General features: G+C 43.1%; 1 protein-coding gene across 4 annotated transcripts in view; it reads left to right on the forward strand.

Annotated features, from left to right (window-relative positions):
- Positions 1-15,890, forward strand: part of INPP4A (inositol polyphosphate-4-phosphatase type I A) — a 1,119,411-nt gene that overhangs the window by 187,404 nt on the left and 916,117 nt on the right. The gene's annotated exons all lie outside the window — the stretch shown is intronic.

The following is a 15,890-nucleotide window of genomic DNA, read 5'->3' on the forward strand; positions in this document are numbered from 1 at the left end:
TGCTTCCTCACTTTACCCAATTTTTGTTGGTACATGCACTTACCATTGTGCTGTCTCTCTGGCTAAGCTGGTGCTCTGTAACTTCCTGCATGCTTTAGTCCTAAGCAGTGCTTTTAGTGGGGTGGGGCAGTAATCATAAACTAACTTCAAAACGGGTCCCCTATATTCATGTCCTTTAATTTACAGGCAAAAACTCCGATTGGGGTTCTCAACAATGACTGTAAAACCTCTTAAAAGAAACCATGTCAGCGATGCAGTCTGCATTTCATAGGTTTTGGTTTCCCTTTCTTTCTTCAAGAGGATTTTCTTTTTCTACATGTTGTTTCTTAGGTTTTTTCATGAACCACACGACTCTTGTACTGTGCATTCTGTGAAGCTAGTGGCAACTGGGTGAGATCAGGCTATGGTTGAGGTGCACATGACTAGACAATTGAGAGCTGTGCAGTTGTGGCTGAATGCAGTGCAAGTTTCTCAAAGTGCCTGTCAGTGGGTCAAAAAGGTGGTCCGCCTTCCAGGCATGAAACAGATCCTAGATCACAAGAAATAGCAGACGACTTTGCAGATCACCTGGAGAAGGTCTATACCGCCTCGACAACATACACAACAGAAGACTCCCGTCAATTGTTGGCAGACATACATCTGCCTACCCTTTCGGATGCAGACAGGAACGTTTTGGAAGAAGATCTCACGGATCAAGAAATCCGAGAGGCAATTAATAGTACACAATCAGGAAAGCAATGACACCGAATGGGGTCCCTATTGAATTTATTTAAACGTAGTCTCATGCCGCACTCCACCTACGGAACATGTAAAATTAAAGCTATGAAAAGGGAGTCTTGCCAGTAGACCAACGTCTGGCTTCCATTGTAGTGATCAGGAGGAAGCCAGGGAAAACGGCTGCTCCTACAGACCGATTTCTTTAATCAATGGAGAAGCGAAAATCCTTGCCAAACTTCTGGCTTCCCGCTTGATCTCCATAATCCCATCTCTGTTCCATCCTGACCAATTTGGGTTTGTGCTGGGTAGAAATACGGCACTGAATATCCACTGTGCTCATAATGTCCTGAGACGACAAAAGTACATAGAGGAGGATGCAGTGGTGTTATCCCTGGACGCATCAATGGCCTTTGACTCAATAGAATGGCCATATCTTTTTGAAGTACTTAGACACCTGGGGGTTGGCCCAAAGGTTTTAGGCTGGATTAAGCTGCTTTATACGGAACTGCGGGGCCAGGTCAGTGTGAACAATCGCACATTCAGAACATTTCGGTTAGAGAGAGGCACCAGGCAGGGTTGCCCGCTGTCCCCCTTGATTTTCTCCTTAATGCTGGGGCCACTGGCGTCTTGGGTGCGAGGTGATATATTGCTCAGAGGGCTGAAATTGACAGAAGGACATGAAGACAGGATATCGCTCTATGCATACGACATCCTGCTACACCTGGCGTCCCCCTATGCATCAGTTCATAGAAGTTTATATATCTTCACGAATTTTGGAAAATACTGCGGCTACTCAATTAACTGGACTAAGTCCGTGTTTTTTGTCCTTCAGGGCCCAGCTCCCCGCGGGCTGTAAGGTGGAGATAGCCCTCGCCGGTTTCCGCTATTTAGGAGTATTCATAATCCCAGATCCCCAACTTTTCTACGGAACTTAGCAGCTCCTTTAGACTGACTGCATATTGATGTTAAACATTGGAGTTTCTAGCTCCTTTCTTTGTTGGGCTGAGCTGCTGCAAAATTGTCCATACAAGATGCCCGACTCTTACTTTGGGAGTGTGGATAGTGAAGTGAGAACACTCTTGTGGGATGGAAGAGTGCCTCGCATAGCGCTGCTTAAACTGACTAAGGGGTGGTATGACAGGGGAATTGCACTCCCTGATATGAGACTCTATTACTGGGCGTAGCAGCTAGTGGCAGTGAACCACTGGCTGTATGGTTTCCCGCTAGACCCGGTTTACATGTTAGACAGATATCAGATGGGTAGAGAAGGGTATTTGGGAGCTCTCTATATGGCAGTCCAGAAAGGGAGGTACCTGGGCCCAACGGCTCAAACAGTACCCATTTGGCACCAGACGACAAGACGTCTTGGTTGGACGAATGTAATGACCCAAGCCACGCCATTGTGGTCTACTAAAATATTTGTACTTTTGTGTAACCAGCCTGGCTTTGACAAATGAGATACGACTGAAATCTCCACTATAGGTCATCTAGTGAAAAGGGGGAAAATCCTTACATTTGGGGAACTGAAGGGGAAATATGACTTAGCTCAAGGGGAAGTTTTTTGATATTTACAAATTCGGCATGCCCTTACAGCAGCGCTCCCGGAAATGGGCAATCCACCAGAATCGTCCACTCTGGAGGAATGGATGCTTTCAGAACCAATTTTGGATAAAGCAATATCGCTAACATATCGAAAACTCTGTAATAATTTACCAGACCCGTTTTGCACTCTCCAGGACAGATGGCAAGCTGACCTAGAGCCCATTGAAGAGGAAGACTGGAAGGTGGCACTGATGGAGAGAGGCAGCTATCACTCTTCGTTTCGGCTTGATCCAATTAAAAATCCTACATAGAACATAGCTCACTGGGATAATGCTGCTGAAAATGGGAACTAGACCGGATACCTTATGCCTGCGTGGCTGTCATCAAGAGGCAACTTTTTATCACACTACATGGGATTGTCCACTGATAAGACCCATATGGGAAAAGGCAACACGACATTTGCAGGACGCACTGGGAAAAACCCTTACACCCCCATTAGGACTCCTTAATATTTGGGAGACTACTGACCTGACAAAAGTGGAGCAACAACTGGCCAGTCTAGGATACACCTTAGTGAAACGTGTAATAGCAATGAAATGTGGCGTGGCGGAGAAGCCATCGCCTGAGGGATTGGCAAACGAGTTAGATCAATGCATGATCGCGGAAAAAAAGTGTTTTAAGTCTAGAGGATGCCCCAAAAAATGGAATAAAAAAATGGGGTAACTGGAATATGACTGAACACAAAGGGACCACATTTTTGATCCCGTACAGGCAGCACAGCCGAGGGACTGAATGAATCCAATCAATTGAATACTAAATACTATGACTTCTTTTGTTCCATTATTTCTTCTAAATTTTAATTTAAACCATTTTACACTATTTCTTCAATCTATTATATCCATTCAACTGCCAATCAGAAGTGTTCATAAAAACACAGGAAAAATGGTTGTCACGTGTCAAGTTATCTTTATTGAAAGTGCCCAATGCATTTCGGGATTGTTCCCTTCCTCGGGGCGTCTAAAAAACAAACAAACGCAATTGTTTACACAATCATCACCATTATTAAAACATATGTAAATCAGTAACCAGCTTTCTTCATCTATTTGTCTTTGTTTTCCGTCATTATTCACTCTAATTTCATCTCCACCCTTCTTTCAGTAAAAACGGAGGTTTTGGCTAAGCATTCATCATTAATCCGTCATTGTAAACATACCACCTTACAGGCGCGGTGCGTCCATTGGGGCGTAGGGGCGTAGCCCCACTAAGCCCCATGGACCCACCGCGTCGCCACTAAACCACATACAAATTTTTAAAAAAATCGCGCTACCTGCCGGCTGGGAATCCGGGAGACACCCGACTTTCCCGGAGTGCGCAGGGGGGGTGGGGGCCTGATGGGCCTGCTAAAGCTGCGCATGTCGACTTTTGGGCACAAACATGCCCGCGCATGCGCAGATTGTTTCCCCCCTGATTTTCCCTTTAGAGAGAGGACATGGGGCGGGCGGCAGCCCCCGGGGTTGTACAGGGCGACTGGGCGAGCAGTTATGGTGCCCCCCCAGCCAAACCTGGCTGTGGGGGCACCATACAGCGCCAGGATTGGCTGGTCAATACCTAGCCCGGGTACATAACCCCCTGTCTGGGGGGCCAGAGCTCTCTCCCTCCCTCGTACTGCGGCCTCTGTTTGTTTATGGGGTTCGTTTGATGGAAGACTTGACCTCAGACCTGACCTGACCAGACCAGACCCAGGAAGGAATACTTGAGAGGTCGACACTGCAACAGTCAAGTCCCGAAGGAACCGCTCGGCCAGGGAGACCCGGCGTTCACACCAGCTCAGGTATGATCAGAGTGCTATGAATGAACATTGTTTACTAAACGGGTTCACTGTAGTAGTGTAGTGTACACGGAAAGCGAAATCCGACCTTGAGAAATATAGATGCAGAGTGATTTTTATTTATTAAATTATGCCGCAGTAGCAATCGCCAGTTAGGCAGCACAGGTTTGCTTATGAAATGTGGTGATAGAAAAGTAAATACCTGATTAACTCATTAAAGAAACACTATAGGAAGTAACGTTGTTATGCACGCGCTTGGAATGGCGGTTTTTGGCGCGCTGCTACAAATGAGTGTAGCTTTGTCGGCAATCTAACTGTTAATGACTCGTTTTGCTGCCCTTATTTAGACTCGTTTTGCTGCCCTTCTGCCCTCATTTACACTCGTTTTGCTGCCCTTCTGCAACTCGTTTTGCTGCCCTTCTGCCCTCATTTACACTCGTTTTGCTGCCCTTCTGCAACTCATTTTGCTGCCCTTCTGCCCTCATTTACACTCGTTTTGCTGCCCTTCTGCAACTCGTTTTGCTGCCCTTCTGCCGTCAATTAGACTCGTTTTGCTGCCCTCATTTACACTCGTTTTGCTGCCCTTCTGCAACATTTGTGTTTGTCAGTGTTACATGCAATGTTTATTCCCCACGATACCCACCCCTTTATGAATGATGGATGCAGGATGGATGCAGGATGGATGAGTGGATGGATGGATGGATGGATGGGTGGATGCAATGAATGAATGATGGATGCAGGATGGATGCAGGATGGATGGGTGGATGGATGGATGGGTGCATGAATGAATGATGGATGCAGGATGGATGGATGGATGGATGGATGGATGGATGGGTGGGTGGGTGGGTGGATGGATGGATGGGTGGATGGATGGATGGATGGGTGGATGCATGAATGAATGATGGATGCAGGATGGATGCAGGATGGATGGGTGGATGCATGAATGAATGAATGATGGATGCAGGATGGATGGGTGGGTGGATGGATGGGTGGATGCATGAATGAATGATGGATGCAGGATGGATGGATGGGTGGATGGGTGGATGGATGGGTGAATGCATGAATGAATGATGGATGCAGGATGGATGGGTGGGTGGATGCATGAATGAATGATGAATGCAGGATGGATGGATGGGTGGATGCATGAATGGATGCAGGATGGGTGGGTGGGTGGGTGGATGGATGGATGGGTGGATGCATGAATGAATGATGGATGCAGGATGGATGGATGGGTGGATGCATGAATGGATGCAGGATGGATGGGTGGGTGGATGGATGGGTGGATGCATGAATGAATGATGGATGCAGGATGGATGGGTGGGTGGATGCATGAATGAATGATGGATGCAGGATGGATGGGTGGGTGGATGCATGAATGAATGATGGATGCAGGATGGATGGGTGGGTGGGTGGGTGGGTGGGTGGATGGGTGGATGAATGAATGATGGATGCAGGATGGGTGGATGCATGAATGAATGATGGATGGATGCAGGATGGGTGGATGCATGAATGATGTATGGATGGATGCAAGGTGGTTCCGGCTCGCTTGCTGCACTCGCTCGCTGCGGTGCAATATGCAAATTAGTTTACGCCCCACCACTTTCAAATGTCACTAGCTGCCACCTTATTATTACCTAGAGAGCACACAAGATTTAACCCTTCCCTCCATCTGGAATTCAACCCCTTTCTGTTTGACTAAATGTGCCTCATAAACGATATTGCCATTTCTATTACAAGTTGGCCTCTAGTTGGCTTACCGTGACATGCGTTGATTTTTATATATTGTGATGACATCTGTTGTTGCAGTATCAGCTTTCCCAAAACCAGCATGAACATTTCTGGCCTCTAATCCGTGTTACATGCAGTGCCGCCGCAGGCTTCTCCTTCAAATTTGTAACCGCCCGAGCTAAAACGAGCCACTCAGTTTATATATCACTACAACCCACCTCCTTCCATGTGATCTATGTGAATGCGCTGAAATAAATAACGGACTGCAATTGTGGAGGACCCACCTTAAACCAAACTGTCTTGAAATAAACTACATCTCCCAGAAACCCTCATATGCAACCTCACTAACTTGTGTTCACTTCTCTTCGGATCGTATGCCTTAATTCTCATGTGAATAACGAATTCAACTTCCTGTTCATGACTAAAGACCTCCTTAATTAAACCCCCCCTGGAATGCAATATACTTTACAGGTAAGTTTTTAAAAACAGTTCGTAAAACAAAGTGTGTCCTGTTCGATTGTCAATATGCGCGAAATGTCCGATTTCCTCATTTGCTTTTGACGGTTATTCGTGACCGGAAAGCCACATTCCTGTGTTCATTAACCTTGTCCATATCCATTTTTATCAAATTTCGTTGTTTGCCATTACTCTTGTTTATCAGTGGGTGCGACCTTACGAAGGGCAGGAGTATCTTGTAAATATGGACAGGGGAGGCTTATGTGTTTCCCCAACTGAAGACCTGAAAATGTCACGTCACACTGAATATCCTCTTGAATCAAGTGGCTGAATGATTATACATTGTGATGTATTATGTGATTGATATGTTGGGGCTGAAATGTGTGATTATCTATGCTTGTCATTGTTATTGAACAATGCTTGTGATTGTTATTGAAAAAGCAAAGTTCTTATCCACACCCACCATTGCAATTACACTAGACGCTGAGAAAGCGTTCGACAAAGTAGACTGGACTTATTTAAATGCTGTACTACACAAATTCGACCTGGGTCCCCTATTCACTAAATTAGTCATGTCCCTCTATGCCTGTCCCTCTGCTAGAGTACGAGCTGGTGGCGCTTTTTCCTCCCCCTTTAATCTAGAGCAGGGCACTAGGCAGGGTTGTCCATTGTCCCTGTCCTTATTCCTCCTGGCAATTGAGCCCTTTCTGTACTATATAAGGGAAAACCCTGACATTGCTGGAATTCGGTTCGCTGGCTGCACAATTAAACTCACGGCCTATGCGGACGACGTGTTGGTCATGAGTGAAAAAGCTGATAAGGCTATCCCGGCGCTACTATCCACAATAGAAGAATTCTCAAGTGTATCTGGATACTCCTTGAACAAGGATAAAACTGAGGTGAAATCATTAAATAACCTATGTGATAAAAACATCCTGGGTGACTCCGGGCTTACCTGGCAGCCGAAGAGTTTTAAATATTTAGGATTGGAATTTGAAAAGGATTTGATATCCACCTTAAAAATTAATGAAGAGCTGCTTTATAAAAAAATACAAAAACTGTTAGATGGCTGGTCTCCAAAATTCCTCTCGTGGTGGGGTAGGGCGGAGACACTAAAAATGATGATCAGTCCCTTGGTAAATTACATGGCATGTATGCTCCCCATGACCTTCACGGAGGACTTTCTACATAAAGTTGACAAATCGCTCACGGATTTTCTGTGGAAAGGGAAAAAAACGAGAATTGCCATGAAGAAACTGCAACTTCCAAAGCTTAAGGGGGGTTTAGGTTTACCAAATTTCAGAAACTACCAAACCGCCTTTCTCTGTAAACAGGGAGCCTCCTGGTTTACCGAAGACCCTATTTATACGCCCTTATGGATCGATATTGAGAAATCCATTATAGGCAAGGCCCCGCTCTCTGCTGTCCTAACAATGGACCTCTCACACCTTACGAATTCTAAATACATCATGCTCAATACCAAGAGAGCACTTTTGCGGATAGATCGCGTTCACAACACTGGTCTGCAAATCCACAATTCATCTTCTGCATCTTTATGGCTCAACCCGTCAATCAAAATCGGCGGATCTCCCATCATATGGGACCACTGGTCTGATAAAGGTATTAATGTGGTTGCTGATCTCCACGAAAATAATATGCCACTGCCATTCTCGACTCTGCAGGCTAGACACTCCCTACTACCGATTGACTTTTACGCTTTCCTGAAGCTAAAGTCAGCCATATCCACTAGAACATTCAAGCTAGTGACGCCTTGGCTAAAATCTATGCTCCCTCACTTTAACTCCTCTGGACATTTTGTCTCAAAAATATATAAACTACTTGCGCCAACACCCAACAAATCGATGAGGCGCAATGAGGTCAAATGGGAATCAGAACCAAATAACACTGACATAAGTATAGACTGGGTTAGGATACATGCATCAGCACTCACACACAAGGTCTCGCCGATATTATCACAGACCAAGTATATGATTATTAACAGGGCATTCTGGACCCCACAGCGACTATTTAAGGTTGGCCTGCGAGATACACCGAATTGCTGGAACTGCTCCTCCGGCATTGGTAACCTTTCACACATGTTATTTGATTGCCCCACGCTTCACACCTTTTGGGCAAAAATCTTTGACTACATTTGGGCACACGTTTGACATACACCCTGCAATGGAATTCATCTACATTCTCCTAGGAGCCTTAGACCCATTATTAAAGCGGGACCATGACCGCCAGCTCCTGGATCTTCTGCTAACATTAGCATGCAAGGTGGTCCTATGCAATTGGAAATCAACGGGTGAGGTCTCCTTCAATGCCTGGAGTGAATGGCTGTCCTGCATTAGGGGCACTGATAATCCCGCTCTACACTCATCACCATGGCCGGTTACCAACAAAAAATTATGGTCTTCCTTAGATCAGGCCTCCTTCACCTTCGACCCACCTTGAAGCACTAACTGATGAGGTCTATACTTAGTAAATTGTGGGGTGCCCGCTGCATGAACTGTACTGGCTATACCCTGTGCCCATGGGCTTGACAATCTTAGATACACTGTGCAGGGACGACAAAGTATAAATGGTATTATATGGCTAGATACGGATGGAGGGCTCTACGGAACTGTATACAACTGTAAGAATGCAATGTTGGTATTTTATTGTGTTTAGTCACTCATTCATTCATCTAATCTCTTTTACAGATCCGGACTGATGTTTAATTTCTTGTCTTCAATATACTTTATTTTCCTTTACTGTATGTATGTATTGTTTTATATGTAATGATCCATGTTTGATTGCGGCAATTTTACAATACGATTGTAATTCTACTGAGGCCTCCTGGCCGTTATCATTTTTGTTATTACCTAATAAAAAAGATTTGAACACAAAAAAAAAATCTATGCTTGTGATTGTTCAATTCTTTGAAATCATAAAAAGATTAATTAAATACAATAAAAAAATTAATTTAATTTAAAAAATGTGGTTCGACTGGATGCTCATGCAATATTTGGCCTCTGCATGTTGCACAGGCAATGGTCACAAATGTCACAAGAGAGTGAGAGAGAGGGCATGGTGAAGGGGAGGTGGACCTTGGAAAACATGTAAAAGGACAGTGAAAAAGCATTGATGACGGGGAAGGAGCTCACCTGTAAGAAATGCACTGATTTCAGAAAGATATGGGGTGAAAACGACCGTAGGTGACTAACAGAGAGAGAGACTACAAAGGAAAGTGGTCTGAAGGGAAATCCAGGGGTGAAAGAGACACTCCGAACACCACTACACCTTCCATAGACCTTTGTAATGCTTAATTCACAGTTTCATATTCAGAAATGGTTTTTTTTTTCAATTCTATTTACTTGCATTAAAATTAATATTAGTATTTGATACTGCTAACAAACATTGGTAAATAAAATTGGTCTGGCTTGCTTAGGCGTATTTTTTCCTTTGTGATGTTGCGGAATTCAATAAAAGAAAACTGACAAAGAGGTATCCAAATACTGGTCAGAAGGCAATCTGTGTGAAGCACAGGATTTTAATTCACGTTTTAAGCCACACCCTTAATAGGCTTTGCCTCTTGGCAAGGATTCCTACTTACGTTTCTTTGGCCAAGCCCCTTTTAAAGACCCCAGTCTTTTATGTCCCACTTAAAGCATTGGTCTTACATATAAGTACAATATGCACACCTATCTCTCAACCTCTCAGTGCTTCATTTGAGCCAGTGGTTTTGGGTGCTCCGTACCCGCACTTAATTGTCAACACTGGCAGGTATGACTTTCTGCCACATGGTGGTGCTGTTTGTCTAATTTAGAAATAACACAACAACAGCTGTTTATTAGTTCAATATAAATTAGAATTTACTATTACATGCCATCCAAGCTATAGCTTTGAATGACCTGGACTGGTCTGAACTGTCACTCTTCTAGGAGTGTGAGGTTAGTAGTTGTGTCGGTACTCTCATTGGCATTGCTGGCAGAGGCAATGTGTTGTGAAAGCTGTGATGATCTCCTGATGAGGACCCTGCTACTGTAAAAAAAAAAAATTACGAATTGGGCACTGCAACCTCTCCCCTCATATCGCTATGCTCTGCACCCCATGACAAACTAAGCGCTATCTCCAATCACTCACGATCCCAGTATGGTTCCCAAAGAGAATTAAACCACTACAACACTGTGCCAATCCCCGCTCCTCCATGGTCTAGTGTGCTATCCTCCCGGAAATATCCAGCGCCACCTACATGGTGGTATTAAGAGCAATACAAATTTTACAGCTAAATACAATATTGTAACTGTAAACTCGTTCATCAACCAATCAACAAGCGGCTCCCTCTTGCTGTCTGTTCTACCTCCATGTTCCTCTTAATTTTTCCGGCATTCTCGCAAACTCATTTCCTGTTTCTGACTGTTTAGCCATTTTCAGAACATTCACAAAGACCCGTGAACTTTGATAAACCGGGAAATTGGTTCAATACAGCTACCAACTTGCTCTTGCCGAGGGTAACAAGGCTTCTTTTTCTGAAATCATATTGGCAGCGTTGCTGGAGCATCGGATTTAAAGACCATTGCTCTTAATACTCGACCATTATAAAGAACACACCCGAGGCAGACTGACATTGTCTCCTGGACGTTGTATGTGAGAAAGTTACTCTGTAAAACAGGATTTGTTGGGCCAAAGTGAGATCTGACTCTTGAATCCAGTGCTGCAGGTTGACACTGCAGTGCAGCTGGGTAAGAAAGACTTGGGGTAAAATATCAACAGGGTTAGTTAAGAGACTAAAATCTGTTTTTCTGTTCACTTGATGATTGTGAGCGCGTAGTCTCTGGGCACTTTTGTTGATGTACCTATAAGTAAAGCAGAATAATCGCTTTTAAGATGTCAGTGGTTTTAGAATGAGTACTGGAGAGGTCCCAAAAACTGTGGTTTGACACAAATAAGAGCGCACAAATAAGACTAAACTTTCTTTGTGACAGTATTAGTTCGGAACACTTGTGTTACATTGGCCCTTTACTTTGGGTAACATTTGATTAGGGTATTAATAATAATTTACACCTCTAAATAGTTATGCCAGTGGAGAACTGAGAAATGCGATCCAATGTCCATGTATTTTTCTCCGTTTGAGGGAAAATACAGCATTAGAAATATTCATAATAGGATTGGGGTATAACAGAAGAGCATTGTAGAAAAACATTTATCAGAAAAAACAACCATAATGCTGATTTTCCTTTGACAGAAACCACTGCCTTATGGACTCAGAATGGCCTACCTTGAGCTATTCCTACAAATTATCTGGCAGGTAGTTGCGCTACTAGGATATCTCTTTGTAGAATAGGGGAAATCCCTCCTCTAGACCCTAGTGGTATGTTTTTTGTGTGGTACAAGTGGCACCATAAAGAGACCGCTTACCCTGCACATCCCCCATTTGTCTTCGCCCAGAATGAAAGACAAAATCGTTTTTCCCTCCATAGTATTCATGCACTGCCAGGAGGGTTATTGGAAATATCTAAAAACAAACTTTTCTCCTATTTTTAATTGGTACTTGGGGGCATTCAGAAAGCCAGCACCACTTGTTCAATTTTGTTATGCCTGACGATAAGCTTACATTTTCAGGGCATTTTGCCCAAGGGTGCTTTCGGGTACAAAGTGGATTCTTACTGGCGGCCTTCTTGGTCATCCCCTGCTTCAGTTGGTCATTTAGAAACCTAAATTTGTTTTTCCATGAGCCATTTCTTGTTTTTTTTGATCCGCCATCCCTCTGTTTCAGGGCCCAGATCTGCCTTGTTGGAGATGGGAGCGCATGTAGGATTCAAAAAGTGAGAGAAGTGTAAGGTCTGTTAGTTTGGTGTAAATAAAACAGAGTATGACACCCCATTCCACAGCGATCCCAAAAAGATGTGGGACCGTTCAATTGCAGTGAATATGCAATCTATGTCTTACTTTGCCTGTGTCTACTCAAATATGTGGGCAGCACAGTACATCAGGTCCATTAACGGATCTTGCAACACATTAGGGCGATAAGAAATTGCGACAAAACATACCCAGTATCCCGACACTTTAATGCAGTACATAAAGAAGATGTGACACTTTTGAAATACTTTGTTATTGATTGTGTTCACATGGGAATAGAGAAATAAAACTACGACGGGTTGAATCAAGATATATTCTTAAATTGGACAGTAAGAGTCCAATGGGCCTGAATATGGAAGAATTGATATAGAAAAACAATGGTCCTGAACCTATTAATTATAATGATTCACTTAATCAATTATAATATCCAAAGTTTTAAGTATAGAACCACAACAACCAGTCTGCTCTATTGTACTCAATTTGCTTAGTACAGAGTGATAAACCTACACCTCGGTTAAAGGATTACTTTTAATTCATTAGTTAATTTATATCAGTTCATTTTTATACGCAATATATCATTTCAAAATAGATAAAAACAAAATGGTTGCCCAAGAGGAGCGTGCAAAGAAAAGCGTGATTAGGAGTGTGAAATAAGTGAGCAGAAAGGAAATTCACAATGGTGGACAGAAGATATTCACATTATTTAACAAACAATATCGGACATATGATTTGCCGTATTGAGTCCCTGGCCAAACCTTTTTAAACTTTTGTAATCAAAACATTATTACATCCAGACATATATGTCCTAAAATTTTTGCACTATATGAAAGAAATTGAATAGTTGGTCCAAGGTTATATGAAGGTAGCGTCGACGTTTCGACTGGTCTTATGCCCAATCGGTGATTTGAACCTGGGGAGTGCGAGTCTTCATCAAGACTGGAAAAACAGATGGGGGGAAACCAAGGTATAATAATAACCCTATGAAAAATAGAGTTGGAATTACTAACCGTGGTGGGTGCAGATTAATTAAAAACATAGCCCATCAATGGGCAGGGTCTTTTTTCTTACCCTTCAATGGAGAACAATAGGAGGTGGTCCTTAATTACAACTTCCAATCAAGTCTCCTGTAAAACAAATGTTCCATAGAATTTTTTCTAGATCTGATGAATGGCAGTTGTCTAACCATTACCAGTGTTAAGGAAGGAAATGTTTACCTTAATGTGAGATTCTCTCCTCATTCACTTATGTTGAGAGGGCACAATACTTCATGTATGCGTCAAGGCGGAATGACACCTATAAATAATTTATGGTAGTATCAATACACAATTCACCCAAGGTGGGACATAAGGGGTAAGGGATAAATTCCCAAAGTTTTACCTTGGTCTAATTTCCGTTAGTCGAATTCTTATTTGAGGAGCCCCTGCTGATAATGTCAGGTAGCTGTTATGAAGACACATTAAGGTCTCACTTAGATTTATGCAGTCAGAAAAGTGGTACAAAAAATCCAGTGTTATATGAAATAGTGATAATCAGTACATCCAAGGTTACCTTCTCGAAGGAGTTCAAAGACATAAAGATAACTAAGCCTTAATTTAATGCTTATACGACATTCCGGGTAAGCTCCTATTCATGAAATCAGGTAGCTGTTGAAAGGAGACACAAAAATCAAGTCTCACAAAATTTTTTCAATAGAAGGCTGTCGCTCGATTTAGTTAACAGAGTGAAACTGTTTTTCAAGGTTGTGTAGAAGATTAACACATATTGCTTAAAGGGCTTACCTTCCTGCCGATTTATCAGCCCGTGTATAAAGCCAAGCCTCAGTTTGTACAAGGACGCCGCCGGTAAAATTCCCGCACTTCCGCGTTCTAATATATCTAGCCCACCTCTTTCGGTTAAACATAGAGAGAGGACTGGCTCTTGGATTGTGGAAACCAAGTCGAGGGCTTCAATTCCGAAGGTATCTTACCAACGGGGTTATTTGCCCCTAAATAACTAGAGGTGCTACTAATTTCCTATTAGTTGTTATATTTTTACGGGTTACCCCATTTTTCTTAATGAAAATGGAAGAAGACTTGCTCACTTTCATTTAGGACCCGTAGCTTCTGGTTTTATGAAAAGAAACGTAGGGGCCGATTGTGATGGCGGGCGGACTTGAATCCACCCGCTATCGTAGCAGGATCGGGACCGCCCGCCTGTCATGTGGTGGTCTCGCACCCCTAATTATGATGTGACCGCCACTGCGACAGTCGCATCTGGCAATTTAATATTGCGGCAGGTGCCGCTGGCTGCAGCACCTGCCGCAATGTTGAATGGCCATGCTGTGCATTTCCCTCCACCACGTGGCAGGCACAGTGTGGTGCCTGCCCCCTTGTGCATGGAAATGTAGGGGGGTGATCGGGCAGGCAGTTGCTGCTTGGCTCCGCCACCATATCCTTGGTCAGTTCCGCTCCACCAGGGAATCGCACCGATTGCCTGTGGTGGAAGCATGGGGGGCGCTTTTTGCACCTGCCATGCTTGTGGCACGATTCCCCCCGCCATCCTGATGTGGCGAGGGGAAATAGGAGCCAGATGGCGGAGGGACCGCCACCGCCGGCCCGGCAAGTACTGATACATATATTTTAATGTAGGAGATATTTGATCACATTCCTGAAGAATTCATGGAAAAAAGCTTGATTTACTCAGTGAGAAAGGGTAATTCTTGCAAGAATAGACCACAAAGATGCTAAGCCAAATATCTGTATAACGACTTTCAGCTCAAAGACCGATAACTTTGAAAATATCATACATCAGAATTGGCATGGCATTGCATCTTTGAATTTCCCAATAAGGAGATCATTTTTTAGCTTAAAAAGGAATAACAGCCTGAAAGATGGATGATCTAGACAGGGCATGTCCAAGACCCTACTAAACAATCCAAAAATAATAGCAATCCAAGTGTAATTTGCACCAGTCCAGGGCGCCCACAAATGCAATTAATGTGCAGTGTGTCATCAAATATACCAGTACATTAATTCACTTCCAGCAATGTTAGAATAAAACATTCCACTGTTTTCCATTGTAAAATGAAGAATTTAATATATGGGATGTTATGGTCGTTTAGACAACTTTATGGGGGAGACACAAAACTTCTCAAGTATGAATAGGATCTGACAGCACAAATTCAGAATTTGATGCAAAGCGCTGCTAGCTTCCCTGGTCCGGCATTTTTAATAACACCGAACAACAACTCAAATGACAATCCTCAATGTAGTCGAACAGTATCCAAGTGGGGGAAGTGTTAATATAAAGTCCTCTCAATAAGGAAAGGTAAAAAGGGAAATTCTTCTCAAAGCCATTTTAAAATTGAACCTTAACACCACGCTTCATGGTCGAATGAAGCTTTCAAATTAAATAATATTATTTAAAGTCATTAATTGATAGCCCAAGACACTCTTCCTGTACCACTCTATGAGCCAATTGGATGTCACCACAGCCTGACTTGATCCAGCACATACAACCATAATCAGCATATGTCCATGCGGTTTGTAGAATATCCAAGCACTATTATCTTTTTTTAGTACAGGGCATTCTGATCTCATAGGTTTCTAAGGATTAAAGCATCAATGTTATCAGCAACATTCTGCCAAGCAACTGCTTATGTCATAATTGAAGAAATGAAGAAAACAAATGTAGGCTAATCAATTCTTTAAGAACGTGACTTAATTATGCCATGGACAAGAATGGATTTTAAGGCATGTCAAAATGACAATAACGCAGTTCAATGACTACCATACAT

This window comes from Lissotriton vulgaris, chromosome 8 (genome assembly GCF_964263255.1).
Source record: "Lissotriton vulgaris chromosome 8, aLisVul1.2, whole genome shotgun sequence".
NCBI lineage: Eukaryota > Metazoa > Chordata > Amphibia > Caudata > Salamandridae > Lissotriton > Lissotriton vulgaris.